This window comes from Pleurodeles waltl, chromosome 6 (assembly GCF_031143425.1).
Source record: "Pleurodeles waltl isolate 20211129_DDA chromosome 6, aPleWal1.hap1.20221129, whole genome shotgun sequence".
NCBI classification, from domain to species: Eukaryota; Metazoa; Chordata; class Amphibia; order Caudata; family Salamandridae; genus Pleurodeles; species Pleurodeles waltl.
The window spans coordinates 152,647,366-152,670,499 of record NC_090445.1 but is presented as its reverse complement, the minus strand read 5'-3'; the positions used below and the strand labels follow the sequence as shown (position 1 = coordinate 152,670,499).

Genomic DNA, 23,134 nt, shown 5'->3' with positions numbered 1-23,134 from the left:
TCTGAGTATTGAGAATTATTTTACTGTTGATAAACACAAGCCTTAGCTAGAGATTAATTTAAAAAGTTGCAGTTGCCACGTTTTGTATGAAACACGTGATCATAATGTAAAGTTCCATACTGTGGTAAAATTTCATCTAAAACTTTCAGGGCTCTTGTGGGTTTCAGCACAGAAAATCACAACTCTGACTCTTAATGAATGTATGTATGTGTATGTGATATTTCTATAATGCAGACCTAACCAAAAGGCAGTGTAGCACTGTACAGTGACAAAGACAAACATAAAGTAAATTAGTGATAGGCGAAGTAGATGGCTTGTGAACTGTTAATGCATTGTGATGTAGAATTATTTAAAGAGGTGTCTTCAACTCTTTCCTAAATTGGATCAGAGTTTAGCCAGTACTGATAAATATGAAGATGTTGTTCCAGAACCTGGATGCTTAGATGGGAAAGGTCTGCTGCCTTGTTTTTTTTTTTGTTTTTTTAAACTTCTTAGTTTGCAGTTTATGGTCTGGATGTGACTGTACCAAGAGCCACAAGAGATGTTGAGCTGGTTTGCGAGATAAGCAAGGGTATTGGGCTTGATGGCTTTGTAAACAATGCAGCTGGTTTTGAAGATAGTATGGGCTGGGGAAGGGAGCCAGTGGATTTCCATCAGGATTGGGGTGAAGTGGTCATATTTCATCAAGATATGCTTTGGTGTGGAATATCCCCTTACGGGATACCAGTGTGGAGTCTTGGAGGCTATGGAGAAATGTCACCAGCATCCAAGTATGAGAGTACCGAGGCTTGAACAACAGTTCCAAGGTCGCTTTCTGGACGAAAAGTATTTAATTTCTCTAGCATCAAGAGCTAAGTCTTTGGGTTTTGGGCAGTGTGTTCCTGGAGGGTGTAATGGGTGAACCCAAGTGATTTGAATTTGTTATAAATTGGGGCTCAAAGCTGTCAAGGTATTTGTCATTAAGCCAGGTTTGCACTTTATTTCTTTGCTGTTCTTGGCCTTTGAGGACTAAAGCAGAAGAGACTTTCAAGTAGAGCTGTGCTTCATTGGTTTTCTATGAGTAGTGCCTGTGAGAACTCCAGGATGATAGGGATCTGTTGGGACCTGGAGGAACCTATGTAAACAAACTGGAAAGTTAGGAAACAAAAGAAGAATATTACTTCGAAACTCCAGGTTAGTTAAGAGAGTGGGATGGTCTACTATATCAAAAGCAGCTGAGAGGTCCAGAAATATCAGGAGGAAGGGGGCCATCTTCATTTGTGGGCAGGAGGACATTGTATTCGATGTTTAAGGTAGCGATCCCTGTGCTGCTACGTGATTTGAAGCCAGACTGGTAGTCATGCAGGAGATGTTTAGCACTGATGTGATCTTGGACTTGAACACAAACTACTTTTTCAATAATCTTGCGGATGAATGGTGGGCATGTGATGGGCTGGTAGTTGGTGAGGTCATCATTGTCTAGTGTAGTTTTCTTTAGCAATGAGCAGATGTGGCCTGTCTTCGGAGATTCTAGGAAGATGCCTTGATTGAGGGAGACATTGACTATGGTGACAGAATTTCCCCAGAGAGAACTTTGATGAAGGGTGAGAGTAAGACATCATTTTCATAAGAAATGGTTTTCAGGTAGTTGATTATGTCGACGAGATCTGCAAGAAATAGGGCTTTGGAGACTGACCATTGCAGGATTCTCCTAGAAGCAGTAGATGAAAGAGAGGAAGTGTGCTGTCAGATTGTCTCTGTGAAGAAGTTGTTGATGGCATTTTTTCTCCCATCTGTGGTTGGTTTGTTTATTGTCGGCAAAGTCTTAAGAATATCATCATGCTTAAGGCTTTGGTTTGCACTTGCATGTGGTAACTGGGGCACGGGTGATGACACATCTTTCCAATAAATTGTTGAAGCTATTTAGAAGTGTTTGGCATCCAACATGGAGATGACAGGATGAGAGCATTAGGTTGTCTATGGAGAAATCACTGAATGATCTAAACATTTGGGGTCTTTTGGGGTTGACCTTGGTTTGTTGCTAGAATGCTGTGGAGCAAGATAGGGGTGACTAAGTGGTTGGTCCAGTCCATAGCAATGGGTGATTAAGATTAGATTGTTGGTGATGTTGAGAAGATAAGTTTGAAGATGTGGCCTTTTGAGTATGTTGGTTGTGTGAAGTACTGTACCACATTGGTTGTGTTGAGGAGGTTGTCTCTTGTTTTATTTGAGCTTGTGTTGTCTGGAAGCTTGAAGTCACCCAAGAGGGTTATTTGGGCACGCCGGATGGGTGAAGTAGTTAGGCAATCTAAAAATTAATTAGTGAAATCCTTGTTTTGCCTGGGAGGCTTGTGTATGAGATGGATGGTGGTGGTCTGAGTGCAAAGAGTGGTAAATGCCATGTAGTTTTAATGGAGTTGAGTATTACTTGACTTATGAATGATGCCTCCTCTCTTCTTTTTGTGTTGTCCGCACAATTGATGCAGTAGCCTGTGGGCAGAAGGATGTCTAGGATACGGGAATGAAACGTGTTTCTGTAATAAAGGGAGCATCAGTCTTGTGAAAGGTGATTAGTTGTGCAATTTCTTATGCATGGGATACTGCAGAGTGAGCATTAATGAGCATATGTTGGAATGTGTGTTCTGTAGTTGTAGGATGTGTGTAAGTTACTGGGATGTGTACAAGGATGGACATATGTACTATGTGAGTGTTTGGGCCATCTAGCTTTTGGTGTGATTGTGGGGATTGATGGTTTGTGCCAGTGGGTAAGAGATATGCTTATAACTTACAGGTGCTCTTTCCCAAGGCCCTTCCTAGCTCTAACATTTCCAAGCAGGCAACACCCTTATCTATATCTGCCTGGGCAATGGACGACCTGAGGAGTTAATTGTAGTAAGTAGAAGGCAGGACGTTGTATAACTTCCTGTTCAGATGGACGTTGGGAAATGCACTTATGTCACTTCCTGTACAGATGAATGGTGGACAAAGAATTTGTCTTGCCTGACTTATTCTTTTAAATATGGTTTTGGTGGTAAACCAGTGATGTTAATTCCTGTGCAGACAGCATACATTTTAGCGATCTCAATCTTATGAAAGGTTGAGTTGATTCAGGATTGAAAACTGTCCTCATGGAATTACCGATTTTATGCTAGGCAAAATAATACGCTGACATGCCCATAAAGGAAAAAAAAGAACACAGACAGTAAGATATATTATAGATTATGAACTATTCAAACCTCTATTTAATATTTGTCACTGTGATGGAGGACATAGCCTAAGCATTGTTGTAAGCATCTAATTGTGGACATGAAGGAAAGCAGAAACCATTCAGTGATTTACATATGCCCCAGGTAAAATAAATAAAACCTTCATTTAGACTTCTCGGCTAAAATCTGGATGGCTGAGAATGACAAGGGTTTGTAGGAGGTGACACTTAACCCCTGCTACTGCATGGTCATCCAGAACTGACTTCCCTTATTTCAATTGCTGTATGTGCGCAAGGCAAGTTTCAATGCCAACTAGAAATGTTAAAGATGCATCAAAAGAACAGATTTATTGTTTATGTAGTGTGGAATGACTTAATGCTCGGAGAAAACTTTACCGACCCTTTACCAAGGTATCAAAAAAGATGAGGGGGGTAGCCACTATTAAATGCACATGTGACGTGTAAGTACGTTTGATGAAGATAAAGAAAAAACTGAGGGAGATAACTAGTATTAAATCCACATGTGAAGTGTGGCCAAAGGATTATGCACAACACATCAGGAAAACAAGGAACGATTAATCTCCAGAGACGATGAACATCAACATCACTAGTGGTAGTAAAGCAATGTATGTATACGAAGCATTTGAGGGACACATGAGTGTTCCTGCCAGAAAGACTGATGTTAGGAAATAACAAGAAAAGACTTGGTGGAGAGGAAAATAATGCAGAGTGATCGTCTCTGTGGAATAGGGTATGGAAGGAGAGATGGTACATTATAGAGACTCAGGAACAGAGATTTCCACATGTAGCAAGGAAAAGAAAAAGTTCTGTACTGTTTGTCTGTTTTGTAAGTTAAACTACATTTATGAATAATTGACCTCTAAAATAGTGGTTTGGAAGAGTTAATTTAGGAGTGAATTATTTAGATGGGGGAATATAATGGTGCATGTTTGTGCTCTTCAGTTTTCAGGACCTGTGCTAATCTGCTGAGCCATTGTACTAAATGTCATGGGCTCGTCAACCCCACACATCAACAGAAGTTATTATTCTTGAAAATGCATTCAGTTATCTCTATGGCACAATGCCACTCACCGTTCTTCTCAATCTTAGAATGTTTACTATCTGTATGGGAGGAACATGATTTGAAAAGATGTGGCCACTGAGATAGAGCCCCGTAAAAGAGGAATACCTGCCTTTTTAGACAGGAAATGCCAGAAGAATCCTACTGTATTTCTTCTTCACCTCAGTGGGGCAAAATTATACTTCATTTATTTTAGAGCCCACCAGCCAGACATAGTGATGGTTTGTCCAGCCCTCTCCATTTTGACCGATGAAACTTGTTTCCTCTGGGTCTGTACATCATAGTAGTATGGTCTCTGCAGAAAATAATGACATGCATAATCAACGCAAGGTGCAAATTGCCTACCATCCCCCTGGCATGACAGCCTTGAACGCTTCTCATTAACCTTCCCCAAAGTCCACAGACTACTGTGTACTGAGGTGGTGCTCTCTTGAGTCAACACCTGCACTAAAGGCAGGTTTTATTTTGTACTGGTTAGGAGGCAGCATTATGTGGTTGGTCAATTGAAGCAAGTCTACAAATGCTACTGTACGTCTGCTGTACAGTAGGAGGGAGTTGAGGGGCTTTCTGGTTGGTCTAAAGGAAGGTCAGTAACTGCGTCAAGAGATCGACTTTGCTGATTTAGGTGAAAACTTTCATTGACTGCCTTTTCTGCGTGAAATGTTGCCCACCTGTTAAATGTTTGTGCTTAAGGATTTCCACTTGAAAAAAACATTTTAAATGCGTTTGTTGATATGTTACCATCTTTGGTTATAAGTTTGAAAATCATAAATAAATTATATGTTTAATGTGATCAGGTGATACCACTGTTTCCTTTCTCATGTTTATATCCAAAGGTTGTCTTCTTTGGTGTACAACTACAGGATAAGAGGTATCAGTAAGTATTGTGTTTTTTAGCAGGATGTTGTTGTCATTAATGCAGTCTGTGTAGCGGGCGTAGGTAGGAATGGCCCTCTGCAGTGGTTGCCTCCATGCTGTGCAGTTCCGCAGGAACTGGAGCAGGTGGAAAGCAGTAAAAGCCGTGTGGGTCTTGTCCTCAGCACCGCATATAGCCCCAAGGCAACAACATCCCCTCTTATTGGTAGGTGTGACCTCTGGCTGAGCCATGACTGCGCAATTGTGTGTGTGTATGTGTGGCTTGGTCACATTGGCACATGGTAGCAAACACTGGCATTATGATAACCATCCCTGACTCTAGTGCCCAGGTACAGTGGTTGTAGCTGCCCCTTACATCCATTAGCCATCTTTTGTATCTTGGAGACATCTCTGACTTGCAGTGAGCATTCCTGGCATGATATATTTTCCTTTCCTGGCATGTAGCGGCATTCCAGGGCCGTTCCTGTCATATGCAAGTATAATTTAGTATTCTTCCCTAGCAGACTGTGGCACTCCTTGGCATCTAGTGACCATTCCCGAACTTTGCTTGCAACCTTAGCATTTGTACTGGTCATTGCAGGCATGTGGTGCTGATACCCAGTGTGTAACACTCATAACTATCATCCGGTGATGACTGTCCATAATAAACAATAGCCATCTCTGGCATGTTATTGCACTCCCATACTTGATACTTGGTACTTGGTAGCAGTCCCTGGCATATGGATATGGTGGTTATTTCTGCCACATATTGACCCTTGGCCATATAGTAAATCTCAGTGGGATAGAGTTACCCTCCCAAGCATCAGATTATACCCTGACATTTGTTGGCCACTCCAAGAAACTGGCTGTCATCCCTGGATTGTGGTGGGTGGCAATCTGCAGCATATGATTGTCTTCTTAGATAGATGTTCGGCAACTCTGGAATACTAGGAGTAACATTGACTTGTGATGGCCATCTCTAAAGTATTGTGGCCAACTCGGATATACAGGGATAATTGCTGGCATCAGTGTCCATCACTAATTTGGTTAGGCATCCTTGCCCACTCCTACGATAGTGTTCACCAGTGACACCTCTCTGGTATTTTGCCCATTCCTTGCGTGTGAGAACTGGTATTGGTAAATTGAGGCCATGAGGCTGAATTCAGCATGAGAGAGAAATCGCTCATTCGTAGCTGAATCGGGGCTTAAGAGGTCAGTGGGTAGGAGTATGAGTCAGTGTCTGCCCTTCTGAGCTATTTTGGGAATATTTAACATTGAACTAAGAAAGCGTTAATTGCCCACTTTCTGTGCATTATATGTGTATAGAAAGATACACTGCAGCTGAGTGACACCACAACAGTGTAAATATAAAATAATGAAACAATTGTAAGTCGTCTGAAAACTGTTATATTTGTATCACATTCAGTCACTGTGACCGACGTATTTACTCCACTTAGTCTGTGCACACTACCAGTCGTGGCTCGCAGGGGTTACAAGGGACGGCGTGGCGCACGCAGGGGTTTGAATATTAATATTATTAAAAAATAACTTTAAAAAAAAACTTGCATGCGCGCCGCCGATCCGCCATCTCCTCAGCAGGCACAGAGCAGCGTTAGGATTGACTAGGAGCGCCCAGCCAGGGTACTCCCAAGCAGACTGGTAGCTTGTGACTGCTCTCTCCAGTCCGGCAACACAGTGCCGGGCAGGAGAGAGCATAGTGCGCATGTGTGTTTGGCAGGACCGAGACAGCCAGCCAAACACTCATGCGCACTGAGTGCACAGTGCACTCCCCTCATCCCTGTCATCCCCAATGCCCTGCCCCTTTAACAAAGGATAATAAACTCAGTTTATTATCCTTTCGTTGTTAAAGGATTGTCAGCGGTTGCTGCTGGCCCGGGTGGGGGGTAAGAGGGCAATGCTTGTTACGGAGGAGCCACCACTGCACACTAGTGCCTTGAGAGGCGTTAGGATGATTGTCAGTAACCGGAAATAGCGGAGTTGAATTCCAGAACTGGGGTCCGCGAGTAGAGAAGACGCTAAGCCATTGAGGCCGAGATTGTGTCAGACGGCCACCAGAAGCTCCTGGTCTAGCGCTCCTGAGTTTACTGCTTTTAAAGCATGTATGTTTTTTGCGAGGAACCCGGGTGCAATATTTCGTAGACGTTTAGGTATCGTGCATCCCAGTTAAGTGATTTATCTGTGCACAATATAATAATTGGGCTATTTCAATGCTCTGGGAGGGCCATGGCCATGCATCTTTATATATCTGATACTCCTATCGTGTTTTTTGGACACGGATCGGAATACAGAGAAGACTCTGGCGCGGTGGTTCATCTAAACCCTCTGTCACACCCCAAAAGTCCATTCTTGTTCTTGGGGTGTGCAGTGTGCCTCCGCCGTGCCGCGCGCGCTGCTGTGATGGACGCAGGCGCGGCCGCGCCCGGGGACTCCGTGCCGGCAGAGCGGCGCAGCCAGCTGTAGCATTTGATTAGTGCTTAAACAATGGCGATAAGGGCCACGAGCGGTTATTTCACGGAACAAAGATGCATTGCAGATTGCTTTATGTCGCGTCCATTGGCGCTTATTATGAGAAGTGTGCGGGCCTGACGGAAAGTAATTGCTTTCCGCCGGTGTTTTGGTTGGCTGCCGTACATCAGGTAGCTTGTGTTCTCTTTGTATTCATGGGGTGCTTGTACAAGAGAATGGCCTGATTTCCCACAAGGGCATTCACGCTAATTAATTCAGTTATCTCAAGAGCTTAACAAGTTGGAGCCCGTGCTGGCCGGGTAGCGGCGTTCTTCCACAGTAGAATAATTTCATGGTATTTAAGATGGAGCGATGTTTCCCACGTGAACGAGCTCGCGTGATCATCTCTGGGTGCGTCTTTGCTTCCCTCGGTGTTTAACAGAGAGGTGTCCGCTTTTTTTTTTTTTTTTTTGTTAATGCCTTTATTTTCAGGAAATTTACTTCTTTGGCCACGCTCGAAGTTCATTGTGGCATGTTTGGTAACTTCTGCTGCCGTATATGTCGCAATTATTAGTTTTAAGATAAATGTCAAACCTGCCAGTACTTAGCAGGGACGGAGAGGATGCCCAGTATTTATAGGAAAGGGTGGGTTTTGGTGCAGTAAGCACCAAAATCCACGTTATTCCCCAAAAACTTATGTTTGAGTGGTATTTGGGCGAAGGCCCGCGACCGAAGGGAGCTCAGGAGGGCCCGGAGCGGAAACCCCACCGCGGCCCTGAGCAAACAAAGCGCCAAAAATGGCGCGCAACGTCACAATAGAAAATAGGGGTACCGGAAGCCCCCCGCGAGCACCCCACCATTTCCGGCCAAGAACGCAAAACGGACGTTCTGGCGGAAACAGAAAGGGGAGACAGGAAATAAAACAACTAAACCAATGGGGGTGCAAGCATTTTTTGAATCGCGCACCCCCATGGGCCCGGAGGGCAGAAATGGGGGATAAAAGGCTGCCCGGCTCCAAGTACCCACAAAAGTTGCAGGAGACCCGGCAGCAGGAGAGAAGAAGATAACAGGAGCACGCCGGGACCACTTCAAGCAGCCCGACACCACAAGCAGCGGCAGACACGGAAGGAACCACAAGTCAGCCCAACAGCTCGGCGGAGACGCGGATCGGCGCGGGAGACCGGCAGCCCGGGACACGACCGCCCTGCAACCAGCCACAGCGCGGACACGCAAGCACCTGAGGCCGCAAGTTAGCCCAACAGCTCGGCGGAGACGCGGTTCGGCGCAGGAGACCGGCGGGCCGGAGCGCGACCGCCCTGCAACCAGCTTCAAGCAGCAGCAGCGCGGAAGGACCGACCGGGAAACACTCGGCCAGCACAACAGCGCAGCGGAGACAAAGAAAGCAAAGGCACTCACCCGCCGCGCCGCAACCAACAACCGGGATCCATCCGGCCGGAACTCGCCGCACCGGTAAGCACCGCCCCTGCCCTCTGAAGGTCGGAGGTGAGCCCGTGTGCACCCTCCTCGAAAGCTGGGCGCTGGGCTCCTCTGAAACGGTGCCTCACACCACGGTAGCGATCACTCGAGCAGGCGGCAAACACCGCGCTGCCCCCGAGGCAAGGACCCAGCCCGCAAAGGACCCCTACGAGTACAGGGAGGCGAGCGCGGCAAACATCTAGCCTCCGTGCCGCAAGCTCCCGCGGCTAAAACACTCGGGCATCAACAGCCCATAGCTCAGTGGCGAATTTATGACCGCCGTCACCGGAAGCCGCCCCGTGACAGGGGTTCGAATCCAGCTGCCACCCGGAACGTTGTGATTAGCCGGGACGTACCAAAAAAAAAAAAAAAAACAAGACAGAGGAAGGGAAACGGTCGAGCATTTAAAACAGCTGTAGAGGGGAGACAAGCCCCTCCCTCACCTAGCGGACTAAGCAAGGGCCCAACACAGAGCAGGAGAGCATCAAAGCAACAAACAAAGAAGGACAGCAGCCAGGGACAGCCCAAAGGGTGACGCGACCTGGCTGCAGCTACTACAACCCCACCAGCAGCAACAACCGGGGACAGCCCTTGCGGCGACGCGACCCGAGTTGATCACCTAACAACAGCAGGGGACAGCCCAGCCGGGGTGACGCAACCCTGTTGGTGGACTGACCAACGAGGCACCATGGAGAACGGACCAATGGTAGAGCTTGACATCGAGGAGATCATCAAAGCCGCTAGGGAAGCGGCAACAACACGCAGCAAGGACTGGATCCTAAAACAGATAAAAGGAATAAGCACAGAAGGAGTGATGGCGCAGGACGAGCGCAACGACAACGCGACAGGTGGCGCAGCACCGGAAGGCGAGGAACCGCAGACGGAGGCAAAGAAGCGACAGCGCAACACGAGCAGGAGCACGAAAAAGGGGGACAAGAAGGAAGCGGCAGACCACACCGAAGCACCCACCCCGGGTCCCAGCAAGAGAGCGAAGGCGAACAATGGTGAGCAGATCAGCATAATTGTCCAAGAATGTCTGAAATCAATGGCGCCGCTATTATTTGCAAAAGCAGGGGGGGCGCCTGAGGCAAGAGAACTGGGGGACACAGAAAGCAGGATCGAAACAGTCCCCAGCATAGTAAAAGGGAGGGGGTCCAGGGCCCCTAGAGCAGACACAGCGCGCGAGCGTACCCCATCACCCGACAGTGGGGAGGAGGAGACAGCTCCTTTAAACCCCACAGCTAAGCCAACACAGGCATGGGACTCGGATAGGAGCACACGCAGGCGGCGCAGCCCATCTGCGAGCGGGCGGGCCCCAGAAACATACAAAAGGGGAACCCTGGGGAGACCGTACATGGTAGCAAGGGCGCCAGGGCTAGCAAGCCTGATCCCACTAGCGGTAAAAGAAAGGATATGGCGCAGAGAGTTCATAGACATCTTCACCCTGCTAGAAATCCAAGTAGAGGGCCTTGACCTAACCACAGTTGACAAAAAAGAAGAGGAGAGGAGAGAGCGTAACAGAGTCAGAAAGGAAAGGAATTTCGATAACTGGCTAGACGCCTTTAGAATCATGGCCTGTATAATAGTCGAGAAGTTCCCACACTGTGCAAAAGATCTGTGGCTATACGAGTCAAAGATACACGAGGCACAGAGGCAATTCGCTGGTGAGGCATGGCTAGACTACGACAAAGGCTTTAGGCTAAAAATGCAGGCACACCCAGATATGGAATGGGATGAGGAGGACGTGGCAGGGTATATGCATAAAATGATGATAGCGAGAGAAGCTAGGTCATGGGCAAACAAAGGCGAGCAGCCCTTTCGCGGGAGCTACCAAAAAAGCAAGTATGACAGAGCGAAACCCTACCACAAGAAACAACAGCTCACACAATGGAAAGGGCAGCAGGCAGGTAGAGCAAACACGGCAGTATGCTACAAATTTGAGAAAGACGAGTGCACATGGGGCTCAGCATGCAAATTTAGGCACGTGTGCTCAACATGCGGGGGCGGTCACCCCGCAACAGAATGCAAAAGAGGGGGGGGGGACAGCGTCAAGAGGGAAAAAGGCAAAAAGAAGTAGACAAGCCAGCATGGTTCCATGGCTGGGAAGAAAGGTGGAATTAGCAGCTTCCCCCATTAACACAGCCAAGCTGAGACAACTGGCTAACGAATACGGCAACAAACAAAATGCTAAATTAATATGCGAAGGCTTTGAACAAGGTTTTAAAATTCCGTCCCGGGCGCAACCATACAGCACAACACCTAAAAACCTGCGCTCAGCAAGTGAGTTCCCCTCAATCATAAGAGAAAAAATCAACAAAGAGATTGAGCTAGAGAGAGCGGAGGGCCCCCTAGCACCTCCCATCCCACCCGAACTCCTAGTCTCCCCACTGGGGATTGTTCCCAAAAAAGAGGCAGGCAAATTCAGACTCATCCATCACCTATCCTACCCCGAAGGCAGTTCGGTTAACGATGGCATAGACCCAGACCACTGCGCGGTGGGTTACACTTCAGTGGACGACGCAGTCGATTTAGTACGCACAAAGGGGCGGGGAGCGCTGATGGCAAAGGCCGACATAGAGGCAGCCTTTAGACTCCTGCCTGTACACCCAGAGAGCTATCACTTACTAGGGTTCAGTTTCGAGGGAAATACCTACTTTGACAAAGCGATGCCCATGGGGTGTTCAATTGCCTGCGCCTATTTCGAGATATTCAGCACATTCCTGGAGTGGGCCCTACACAAACAACACCCCAGGGGCGGCAAGCTGCACTACCTGGACGACTTTCTATTCATAGGGGAACCCAGTGGCCCCGAATGCCAAAACCTACTAAATGCCTTCCAAACTCTGGCAGCCGAACTGGGCATCCCATTGGCAGGAGATAAAACCACGGGCCCAACCACCAGGCTAGTCTTTCTAGGGATAGAGCTGGATTCCTTAGCAGGCACTTCCAGCATACCACCGGACAAGGTCAAGGACCTCCAAGGAAACATCAAAAGGCTAGTGGGCAAGCAGAAGGCCACCCTCGGGGAAATACAGGAGCTTTTAGGCAAACTCAACTTTGCCGCAAGAGTCATCCCGGTGGGAAGGGTATTCGCCAGGCGATTAACACAGCTAACTAGGGGTTTAGAGAAGAAACACCACCACGTCAGGCTGACATCAGGGGTAAAACAGGACCTGCAGACATGGCAGGCATTTTTGACAGACTTCAATGGCACATTGATCTGGAGAGAGGGTTGGGTGTCTGCCAGACAGATTGAATTGTACACTGATGCGGCAGGCAGCGTAGGGTTCGGGGCCCTGCTAAAGGACAAGTGGTGTGCCAAAAAATGGCCAGAGTCTTGGGCTGCCCGAGGCCTCACAAAAAATATCACACTGCTAGAGCTATTTCCCATTGCAGTGTCCCTGACCATATGGAGGGAACAACTAAAGAATATGAAACTCACATTATGGTCGGACAACCAAGCGGTAGTGCACGCCATCAATAGGGGGGCATCCCAGTGCGCAGTGGTCCTAAAACTGCTGAGATACATGGTGTTTCTACAGCTGGAGAACAACCTAGACATAAGAGCAAGGCACGTGCAGGGCGCAGTAAACACTAAAGCTGATGCCCTCTCTCGTTTCCAGATGGGAAAGTTCAGGACACTGGTCCCAGGCGCGGAGAAAGAGATGACACCATTTCCCACAAGTTTATGGGGCCTGGTAGAGGGGACCTAATGGCATTAATAAAGCACGCCCTAGCACCCAAGACAGCAAAACGCTATGCTACGTACGCAAACAGAGTGCTAACAGTGACAGGCCTGCAGTCTTTTGAGGTCCACGAGGAATCTCAAAGAGCTATAGAGCATTTCATACAATGGGCTTACACACAGAAGAAAACCAAGTCCTGGGCTCAAGCACATGTAACAGCAGTGGCCCACTACAGCAAACTGACAACAGGCAGAGACCCGGCAAACTCCCATTACATAAAATCCGCAATGAGAGGGTGGCGCCGGTTGGAGGGGCCGGCCCGGGACCAACGGCGCCCAATCGAGTTCAGCACCCTGAAGCTGCTGGTCGGTGCCCTCAGACACATCTGCCGCGAAAGCTTCGAACATACCCTATTCAGGGCAGCATTCACGCTGGCCTTTTTTGGGGCCTTTAGAGTAAGTGAGCTGGTGGCCCCAGCAAAGGGCGGGCGGGCAGATACATGCATACAGAGACAAGACGTGCAGTTAAGGGAGAAAGACATGCAAATCATGCTACGGAAATCCAAGACTGACCAGCTGGGAAAAGGCAAAAGAATTGATTTAAGGTGCCTAGACGACCACGAAGCATGCCCAGTGTGCAGCACACGGGATTACATGAAGCTAAGCACAGAGGGGCAGGGAGCGCTTCTGAAACACGCAAATGGAGACTTCCTGAGCATTTACCAGCTCAAGGCAGTCCTGAGGAGGGCCCTGACCAACATAGGGCTCCCCGCCAACAAATTTGGCACCCACTCATTCAGAATAGGGGCAGCAACCACGGCGGCGCGCTACGGCATACCAGAGCACGGCATCAAAGCAATCGGGAGATGGAGCTCCAACGCTTACAAGGGCTACATCAGGGAACAACATAAAGAAGGAAAACACTAGCCAAAGCCAGACCCTCAATTTTCCCCCTTATACACCCAGGTCAACACAGAACGGTATGGATAATCGGACACTCTTTCGTGCGCAGAACACAGACATGGTGGGAATCGGGCGACCCCACGAACGAGCAGCGCCCCCGTCATACAGAGGTGAAATGGTTTGGCTTCCCGGGCATGAAATGGGAACACTTCCAAGGCAGGCTAAGAGAGCTACTGGCCTCACGACATCGTGAACCCGACGTAATGATCATCCACCTGGGGGGCAATGACCTGGCACAGCTTGGCAGGAGGGAACTATTGGCAAGTATTAGGGCAAATCTCGTGTCAGCGGCCAGAACCTTAGGAGAAGTATCCCTGGTATGGTCAGAAATCATCCCGAGAAGGGAATGGAGAGGAGCCATATCAGCAGGCGCCCTGGACAGATCAAGAAAAAAATTGAACATAGCGGTCAAAAAATTCTGCATGCAAAATGGATGGGAATGCGTCAGGCATGGGCTCATCAACCTACAAAGGCCAGAATACTTTGCGAGAGACGGGGTACACCTGTCCCGCCAGGGGACTGAGGTGTTCTGGGACAACTTATGGGCTGCCCTGCAGCTGGCTGGATGCAAATAAACTCAGATGAAATAGGGGGAGCCACCCTCGAGCGGTAACCCGAGGGTCGGCGTGGCGGAAAGGAGAGATAAACAAGAACTACAAAGGCCACACCCCACGCAGCGGGGTGGCAGGGCTACTTACCTTGGGATGCCTCACGGCAGGGTAAGGAAGCCAGCGGAGGTACTCGAAAACACGGCACTCGCAGCCCGGGTCCGCCAGAGAGCGGGACACAAGGACTAAACAAAGGTAGCGAGTTAAGCCTAAAGAAACGAGTACCTTCCTACTGGAAAAAAAGGAATAACGGCTAAAGACCAAACGGGAGATTGATTGAAAACAAAGGAACGACGGCATGTAACAAAGAAGTCATTGTTAAGCGGAAAGGCGAAGTGAGGTACGACACAAATGTACCAAGCTGAACCACAAACATGGCAATGTATCGCTCGCAACAACTTGATAGAATGATTTATGGCCCTCATAAAAGCAGGGCGGGCATGCTGTAAACTAACTGTTCAATAAACTGCGGCCAAAAGATTTCCAAACACATACCAACTCCAGTGTTATCATTTGCGGGTATGGGCCGTATGGAGGGGTTTTGGGCGAAGGCCCGCGACCGAAGGGAGCTCAGGAGGGCCCGGAGCGGAAACCCCACCGCGGCCCTGAGCAAACAAAGCGCCAAAAATGGCGCGCAACGTCATAATAGAAAATAGGGGTACCGGAAGCCCCCCGCGAGCACCCCACCATTTCCGGCCAAGAACGCAAAACGGACGTTCTGGCGGAAACAGAAAGGGGAGACAGGAAATAAAACAACTAAACCAATGGGGGTGCAAGCATTTTTTGAATCGCGCACCCCCCCCCACCCCCATGGGCCCGGAGGGCAGAAATGGGGGATAAAAGGCTGCCCGGCTCCAAGTACCCACAAAAGTTGCAGGAGACCGGGCAGCAGGAGAGAAGAAGACACCCACCCACCCACACCTAAACATCAGGCTCCCAGAGCGTCGCAGACTGGGAATAAGGACAACAGACGGTAGCAGTATACGGCGGAAAGGAGAGATAAACAAGAACTACAAAGGCCACACCCCACGCAGCGGGGTGGCAGGGCTACTTACCTTGGGATGCCTCACGGCAGGGTAAGGAAGCCAGCGGAGGTACTCGAAAACACGGCACTCGCAGCCCGGGTCCGCCAGAGAGCGGGACACAAGGACTAAACAAAGGTAGCGAGTTAAGCCTAAAGAAACGAGTACCTTCCTACTGGAAAAAAAGGAATAACGGCTAAAGACCAAACGGGAGATTGATTGAAAACAAAGGAACGACGGCATGTAACAAAGAAGTCATTGTTAAGCGGAAAGGCGAAGTGAGGTACGACACAAATGTACCAAGCTGAACCACAAACATGGCAATGTATCGCTCGCAACAACTTGATAGAATGATTTATGGCCCTCATAAAAGCAGGGCGGGCATGCTGTAAACTAACTGTTCAATAAACTGCGGCCAAAAGATTTCCAAACACATACCAACTCCAGTGTTATCATTTGCGGGTATGGGCCGTATGGAGGGGTTTTGCTACACGCGTTAAATTTCAGCTGGACGTAGTTGAAGTTTTACCAGGTGCGATAAACATCACATCAATTACCCCTCCGCTTGTACTGGAGGACCTAGTTGAGACTGCATAGATCTTGTGATCCTTTGCAGGACTTCCCTTACTCTCTTTGTAACAGGCACATCATGAACCTCTGCTTTAGCAGCGATAGAGGGTTGGGGTTCTATTAGAGGAAGATGAAAGAAAAGTAGGAAAAGTGATGGGACGGATAAGTGGATGGATGGGAATAGGGGGATGGGCAGGTAAAGTGATGGCAGAGTAAATGGGAATCTTAAGAGATGAATGAATCGGCAGATGAAAGGAAGTTGTGAACTCGCTAGCCACACTACAATAACTATAACTCACGCCTTCACCATGCAGTGCTTATAGATTTTGATATTTCGTCACTTATTAATAAGATTCATAGCCAGACCTATGACATGTCTAATGACATCATGAGAACACAGTGCATGGTAGAGTGCCGAGTTGTAGTTAACGTTAGTGTGGCTAGCGAGTTCTCAACTCTGTGTATGGAGGTACGCAAATTATAGCACATTTCGGAATAAATTATAACTGTAAATTATAACTATAACTTTGGAATTTCCAACGTTTGTTTAGTTTAGGTTGGTTTTATATATAAGTAATATATTAACGTTTCCTAGCTATAACTAAGCATTAAACTTTGTTATTTCACTAATTTTGTATGTTTTTGTTTATTTATGGAAAATATTTTTGTAACATAAAACAAAGTAAATCCATCATTGTTTTTCAGACCAGCCATACATACCCATATAGAAATGTACCTGTTTTATGTACAATGGATCTAATGATGTGTAATTTTTTATTTATCTGTTATTTCTTTGAAGAACTAAACTTACTTTCCAACAGTGAGCACAGTGTCTATGGTTGTTTCTGGAATTTAATAGTATTGTTGGTGTTACTTAACTGTCATTCTAGTCTCTATGGTTGTTGGTGGTATTTAGTAGTAATGGGCAGCTTTTACAGCCCACTTGATGCTATTAAGAAATGACAAAATGCTTTACTTCTTTATTTTTTTCCTTATCAAATATGTTTATTTTAAAAACAAACCAAAGGCTGTTGTAAGAGCCACCCTATATTATGTGTATGTTCATTTTGTGATATATGTATATATATATATATATTTGTATTTCATAAGTATGGCGGTACTTCCTAGATACTTTTGCAATAGTACTGCAGTACTTTTGTGTTTTGTTAAACAGCATATCTCATAGAAACTTGTAGTTGCAGATTCCTTACCTTTGAATTTCCCCAGGCGTCAGACTTGAGCCAGAGCTTTTTCTTCGAGCAGTACCTCTGCGTGCTGTCAGGTGGCGTCTGTGACTCCGCTGGCGTCGTGTTCTCCGTGATGACGTCGCAGTTGTATTATAGGTGCCACTCTGGCGCGCTGACGTCAGTTCTTTTATTTCCGCGCCAGCCTATGCGCAGAGCCGGAGAAGACCTACCTCAGTCATTTTTTGACTATGTCAACACTTTTGTCAAAGTTTTTGACGAGTTCGTGGATGCGTCGAGGGACCGGATTCAAGCCCTCCGATTCCTGTCACCGGACTATGTCGGTGACGGATCATCACCTTGTGTGTCTTTGGTGCCTGGAGCAAGATCATGATCCGAAGTCGTGCTCAGAGTGTTGGGACATTAACCCGAAAGCTTTGAGGGAGCGGTCCCTAAAGCTCATGGCAGCCCAACACTCCACTCCGCGGCACTTACAGTCTTGTTCGAGAGGAAGGTCTCGAGATCGGCCGCAGAATCATCACCACTCCTCGTCCTCCAAGTCATTGGGACATTTGGGTCTCAAAAAGGAGGAGTTGCAGAAGGATAAACATTGTTCGACTTCACCCAGTCGCTCGGACGACGCGACGAAGGAAGAGCATTGACGCTCTAGGCCTCCGTCATCGGAGCCTTCATCTGGGTCGGCTCCTCGCTTCTCCGACTTCCCGGGAGCCAGAGCCACCCCTGCCCAGCTTAAAGAATTTTCTGACGCAATGCGCCTCATTTTTGGGTAGTCCGACCCACCTTTCGGCGCCCTCGGGCACAGGTGAGTCAGTGGGGGCCCTCTCGGGTTCAAAGTCGTCGGCTTCGGCCACGGCTCCGGGGAGAGTCCCTCCGGATCCAATCATGGATCCGTCCCAACGCCGGTCATGCCACAGCGACCTTCTCCGGTGTTGGGTCAAACATCGACGCTCCCGACGCCGGTTGGGCCCACAATCGACATCGATCCCATCCTCATACCCGACGACCCGGAGTCGGAACGACGTTGATCGACACCGATTCCATTCTCTATGGGCTCTCCTGGGCCCAGGGTTGAACCAGACTCTTATTCTTGTGGGTATGGATAGGGGGAGACCTTTTAGAATACCGACTCTCTGGGCAGATCGGTTGCATCGACGGTGGCATTGAGATGCCACGCCTGGCTGAGAATATCTGGCTTTTCAGTGGATGTCCAGCAATCCTTGAAGGACATGCCCTTTGATGGCACACATCTCTTCTGAGACAAGGCAGACTTGGGGCTCGAGCGTTTTAAGGATCCCAAGCCACGGCTTGGTCCCTTGGTCTCAAGACCATTTCTAGACCCCAACAGTCCACCTTTCACCCCTTTCGTGGCCACAGAAGGGACACCCAACCGCGTCCTTTCCCCCCCTGGCAATCGACCTGCGCATGCTGTACAGCCCCTTCGCGGACGCGGGATCCCATACCCCCGGGGATCAGGGAGCCAGCGGGTCACCTAGTCCACCCCGCCCCTCCTCACCTCCAAGCCTTCCTAGTCCACGGGTACACCAAGTACCAGTTGGCGTCAGGATTCGCCATCACCTGCCCCAATGGCAATCCATCACCTCGGACAGGTGGGTCCTCCAAATTGTCCGGAGGGGCTACTCCCTCCCCTTCAAGACACCTCCTCCAACCATGCCCCTTCATACAATTGAATATCGGAGGATCATATGGCGCTTCTCTGCAAGAAGTCCAAGCTCTTTTGGCCAAAGAGAGGGTTCCGTTGCCAGAAGTAGGTCATGGTTGCTATTCCCGCTACTGTCTGGTGCTGAAAAAGGACAAAGGTCTTCACCCTATATTAGATCTTTGGTCCCTCAATCCCTTCCTAAAAAAGGGGAAGTTCAAAATGTTGACATTGGCTCAGGTCCTGTCTGCCCTGGATCCTTGATGGTAGCGTTGGACTTGCAAGATGCATACTTCCACATTCCCGTTTTGCCGGCCCACAGACATTACCTACGATTCATGGTAGGTCACAAGCACTTTCAGTCTACCGTGTTCCCCTTTGGCCTTACCAGTGCCCCTCGGGAGTTCAAAAAGTGATGGTAGTGGTGGCAGAACATCTGCGCAGGCCCAGTCTTCCCCTACCTTGAAGATTGGCTGTTGAATTCGCCCCAGACAGTCGTCTCCCACCTCCAGACTACGGCGACCCTTTTTCATTCGCTGGGATTCACTATCAACATGCAGAAGTCACACCTGACTCCTTCTCAGACGCTCCCTTTCATCGGAGCTGTTCTGGATACAGTGCAGTTTTGGGCATATCCTCTGAGGCTGCTGGGCCTCATGGCCTCCTGCATCCTGCTGGTTCAAAATGCCAGATGGCATATGCGGGCTCTGCAGTGGGACCTGAAGTTCCAGTGGGCGCAGCATCAGGGGAATCTCTCCGACAAGGTCCAGATCTCAGAAGGAACTGCGAGAGACCTGCAGTGGTGGTTAACGAAACAGGATTTGGTCAAGGGCAGATCCCTCTCCTTACCCCAACCAGATCTTAGTCGTGACAGATGCGTCACTCCTGGGATGGGGCAGCCACATGGAAGAGGTGGAGATCAGAGGCCTCTGGCCTCCAGCAGAAACCGGGCTCCATATCAATCATTTGGAGCTCTGAGCGATTCGATTAGCATTGAAAGCATTCCTTCCCTCTCTCAAAGGGAAAGCCGTGTAGGTTTTCACAGACAACACCACTGCCATGTGGTATTGCAACAAACAGGGCGGAGTGGGGTCGTGGACCCTTTGTCAAGAGGCTCTTCGCCTCTGGACCTGGCTGGAACATCAGGGCATTTCCCTGGTGGTTCAACACCTGGCGAGCTCCTGGATTGCCAGAGCAGACTGAGTCAGCCAACGATGCATGGTCAATCACGAATGGCGTCTCCATCTGGAGGTGGCGCAAGGTCTCTTCCTTCAGTGTGGAGAACCTTGGTTAGACTTGTTCGCCTCCATAGAGAATGCGCAGTATCAGCTGTTTTGCGTGTTAGAATTTCCAAGGCAGCAGTTGCTCTGCAACGCTTTTCGCCACAAGTGGAATTCAGGCCTCCTGTACGCCTTTCCGCCCATACCACTTCTGCCTAGAGTTCTGAAGAAGATCTGGCAAGACCGGCCCCAAGTAATACTGGTGGCTCAGGACTGGGTACGAAGAGTCTGGTGTCCCAAGCTGTTGATCATGGCCATAGCTCCTCCGATCAGACTGCCTTTTCGGGACGATCTTCTGTAGCAGCAGCAGGGGAGGGTCCTCCACCCAAACCTGTCAACTCTGCAGCTTCTTGCGTGGAGATTGAGCGGCAACAGTTGACATCTTTTGACTTGCCACTCGAAGTCTGTGACGTTATCTTGGCAGCCAGGCGTCTCAACCAAAACTGTATACGCTTGTCATTGGAAGAACTTTGTGGCATGGTGTTTCGACAAATCTGTTGATCCTCTATCTGCTCCTCTTTCTCAAGTCCTTCTCTTTGCTCTTTCCCTTGCCCAGCAGGGTTCTACCTTGGGCACTCTTAAGGGATATCTTTCGGCTATCTCTGCTTTATTGAGGTGACCAGGTCAGCCTTCCTTATTTAAATCTCCTATAGTTGGGAGGTTTCTTAAAGGCCTCACACATCTCTTTCCTCCTATCCCTTTCATCATGCCCCAATGGGATCTCAATCTCATATTGACATACCTTATGTGTACCCCGTTTGAGCCGCTGTACAACTGCCCTTTACGGCTCTTAACTATCAAGACTGTCTTTTTAGTTTCCATTACTTCTGCCCGCAGAGTAAGTGAGCTCCAGGCTCTGTCATCTAAGCCACCTTTTGCTGGCCATCCATCCTGACAAAGTGGTACTTCGCACAAGGGCTTATTTTCTACCTAAAGTAGTGACACCCTTCCATGTGGGACAGTCCATCACCTTGCCTACCATTTATGCACCCCCACATCCCTCTCATGAAGAGGAGAGACTCCACCGTCTGGACCGAAAAAGAGCATTGGCGTTCTATCTTGATCGTACCAAAGACTTCCGGGTGGATGATCAACTCTATGTGGGTGTGAAGAAGGGGAAGGCGGTGCAGAAGAAGACCATTTCACAATGGTTACTCTTATGACTCAAAATGTGCTACGCTCTGGATAAAAAGCAACCTCATGAAGTTTTGCAAGCTCACTCCACCAGAGCTACTGCTGCTACCACAGCGCTAGCACGGGCGTTCCAGTCCTGGACATCCGTCAGGCAGCGACATGGGTATCTCTGCACACTTTTATCAAACACTACTGCCTAGACAATCAGGTCTGAAGGGACGGCTACTTTGGCCATTCGGTCCTGCAGAACTTCTTGGTGTGATCTTGGTTCGCAGCCCACCACAGGGGATGGTATTGCTCGGGTATCTATTCAAAGGTAAGGAATCTGCAACTAGAAGTCTCTATCAGATGTACAAGTTACTTACCTTTGGTAACAATATATCTAGTACAGACATATTCTAGTTGCAGATTCTTTACCGAGCCACCCATCCTCCCCGCTCTGCAAACTGATTTCTAGGGACAGGAACTTCCCTTTAAGGGCCCTAGTTCTGGCGCACCACACTGTGTTCTTCATGGCTCTGTGCTACTGGCGTGGAAAGTTGTGAAAAGAAGCTGACGTCAGCATGTGGCGGGGTTGGTGTCTGGATATGGCTGCAACGTCATCACAGCAAACACGACACCAGCGACGCCCACAGAGTCGACCGATGTCACCTGATGGCGTGCAGAGGTACTGCTCGAAGAAAAATCTCCGGATCCAGTCTGATGCCTGGGGAAATTTAAAGGTAAGGAATCTGCAACTAGAGTAAGTCTCTACCAGATATATTGTTACCGAAGGTAAGTAACTTATACTTCACTGGCTTAGAACTCTGTCTATATCAGGAAACAGGAGCTCTACACTCCTTTTCTACATTTCCAGTGAGATCTTCAAAAGTGAAGGTTATAGTGATTCCCAAGGGTAAATTCTGTCCTTTAAACCCACATTTGAGACTTTTTTGCAATCCAAAGTCTGACCAATAAGATCCTGTCCGGTTTGAGGAGGCAGAGGAACAGGAAGAGCAGACGATGCAACAGGAGGAACAAGAGGTGAAGCGTAGAAAGAAGCTTACAGATTCTGTTGTCTGGCAGTTTTTTCCTTGCCAGCTGGAGTAAAGAATGTAAATGCCAAACTGGTAACATGCAACCTTTGCAAAAAGGTAATTCCCCATGGCAACATCAAGCAGTACTCTTGGTACGACGGTATTGCACAAACACCAGCAGGCGATCCATTCAACCAGGTTGGCACAGACCAAAAGAAGGGGTGAGAAGTTGGAAGAGGCCGCAGCAACAATGTCAGCAACGGCCACTTCTTCGACTACTCCAAGATCTTCAATTTCTTCAGCGTTGGCAGAACCTCCACCACCATCCACTCCATCTGTCCCGGCATCAGTACCTGTTGCTGGTACAGCAATGACAATAGAGTTAGGGAGGCAGGATAGACAAATTGTGGACCTGTTCTTCTCAGAACTAACATAAAATTTAATAAGTCACAGTTTTGGATCGGCTTGACCACACAGGTCTATCCCTTTATTCGAAAGTAGGTGCACACTCCTAGAGGTCCGACTGCCCCAGACCCTCTACAACACAAGAATATTTAATCAAATGAAAGGATGGCGCCCCAAATAACCAGCATGTTCATATATTTGGTATGAATACAGTCAGGAAGCATGGGCTTATGTATTTTCACACAGTTCATCAATGGAAAGCATCCATGCCAAAAATATCAAGTGAACATGATTTTAGAAATGAACTGTCATGGTCAACCCAACTTTACACCATCACCAATTCAGTGGTATAGAATTAATTAAAATATCTACGTGTCCATGGGACAGGTTGCTTCTTAAATCTAGTTGTCCTGTAAGAATATTTACTTGTCCTCTTGGTGCCATGTAGTGCAGCGGCAAATTATGGCAGCAATCTCATTATGTAAGAACTCCGATAACAGTCTCTCTGATTATGCCCAGACTACTAC

At 48.3% G+C, this 23,134-nt stretch overlaps 1 protein-coding gene across 1 annotated transcript in view; it reads left to right on the top strand.

Moving 5' to 3' along the window:
- Positions 1 to 23,134, top strand: part of ZNF385C (zinc finger protein 385C) — a 598,456-nt gene that overhangs the window by 1,163 nt on the left and 574,159 nt on the right. The window lies entirely within an intron of this gene.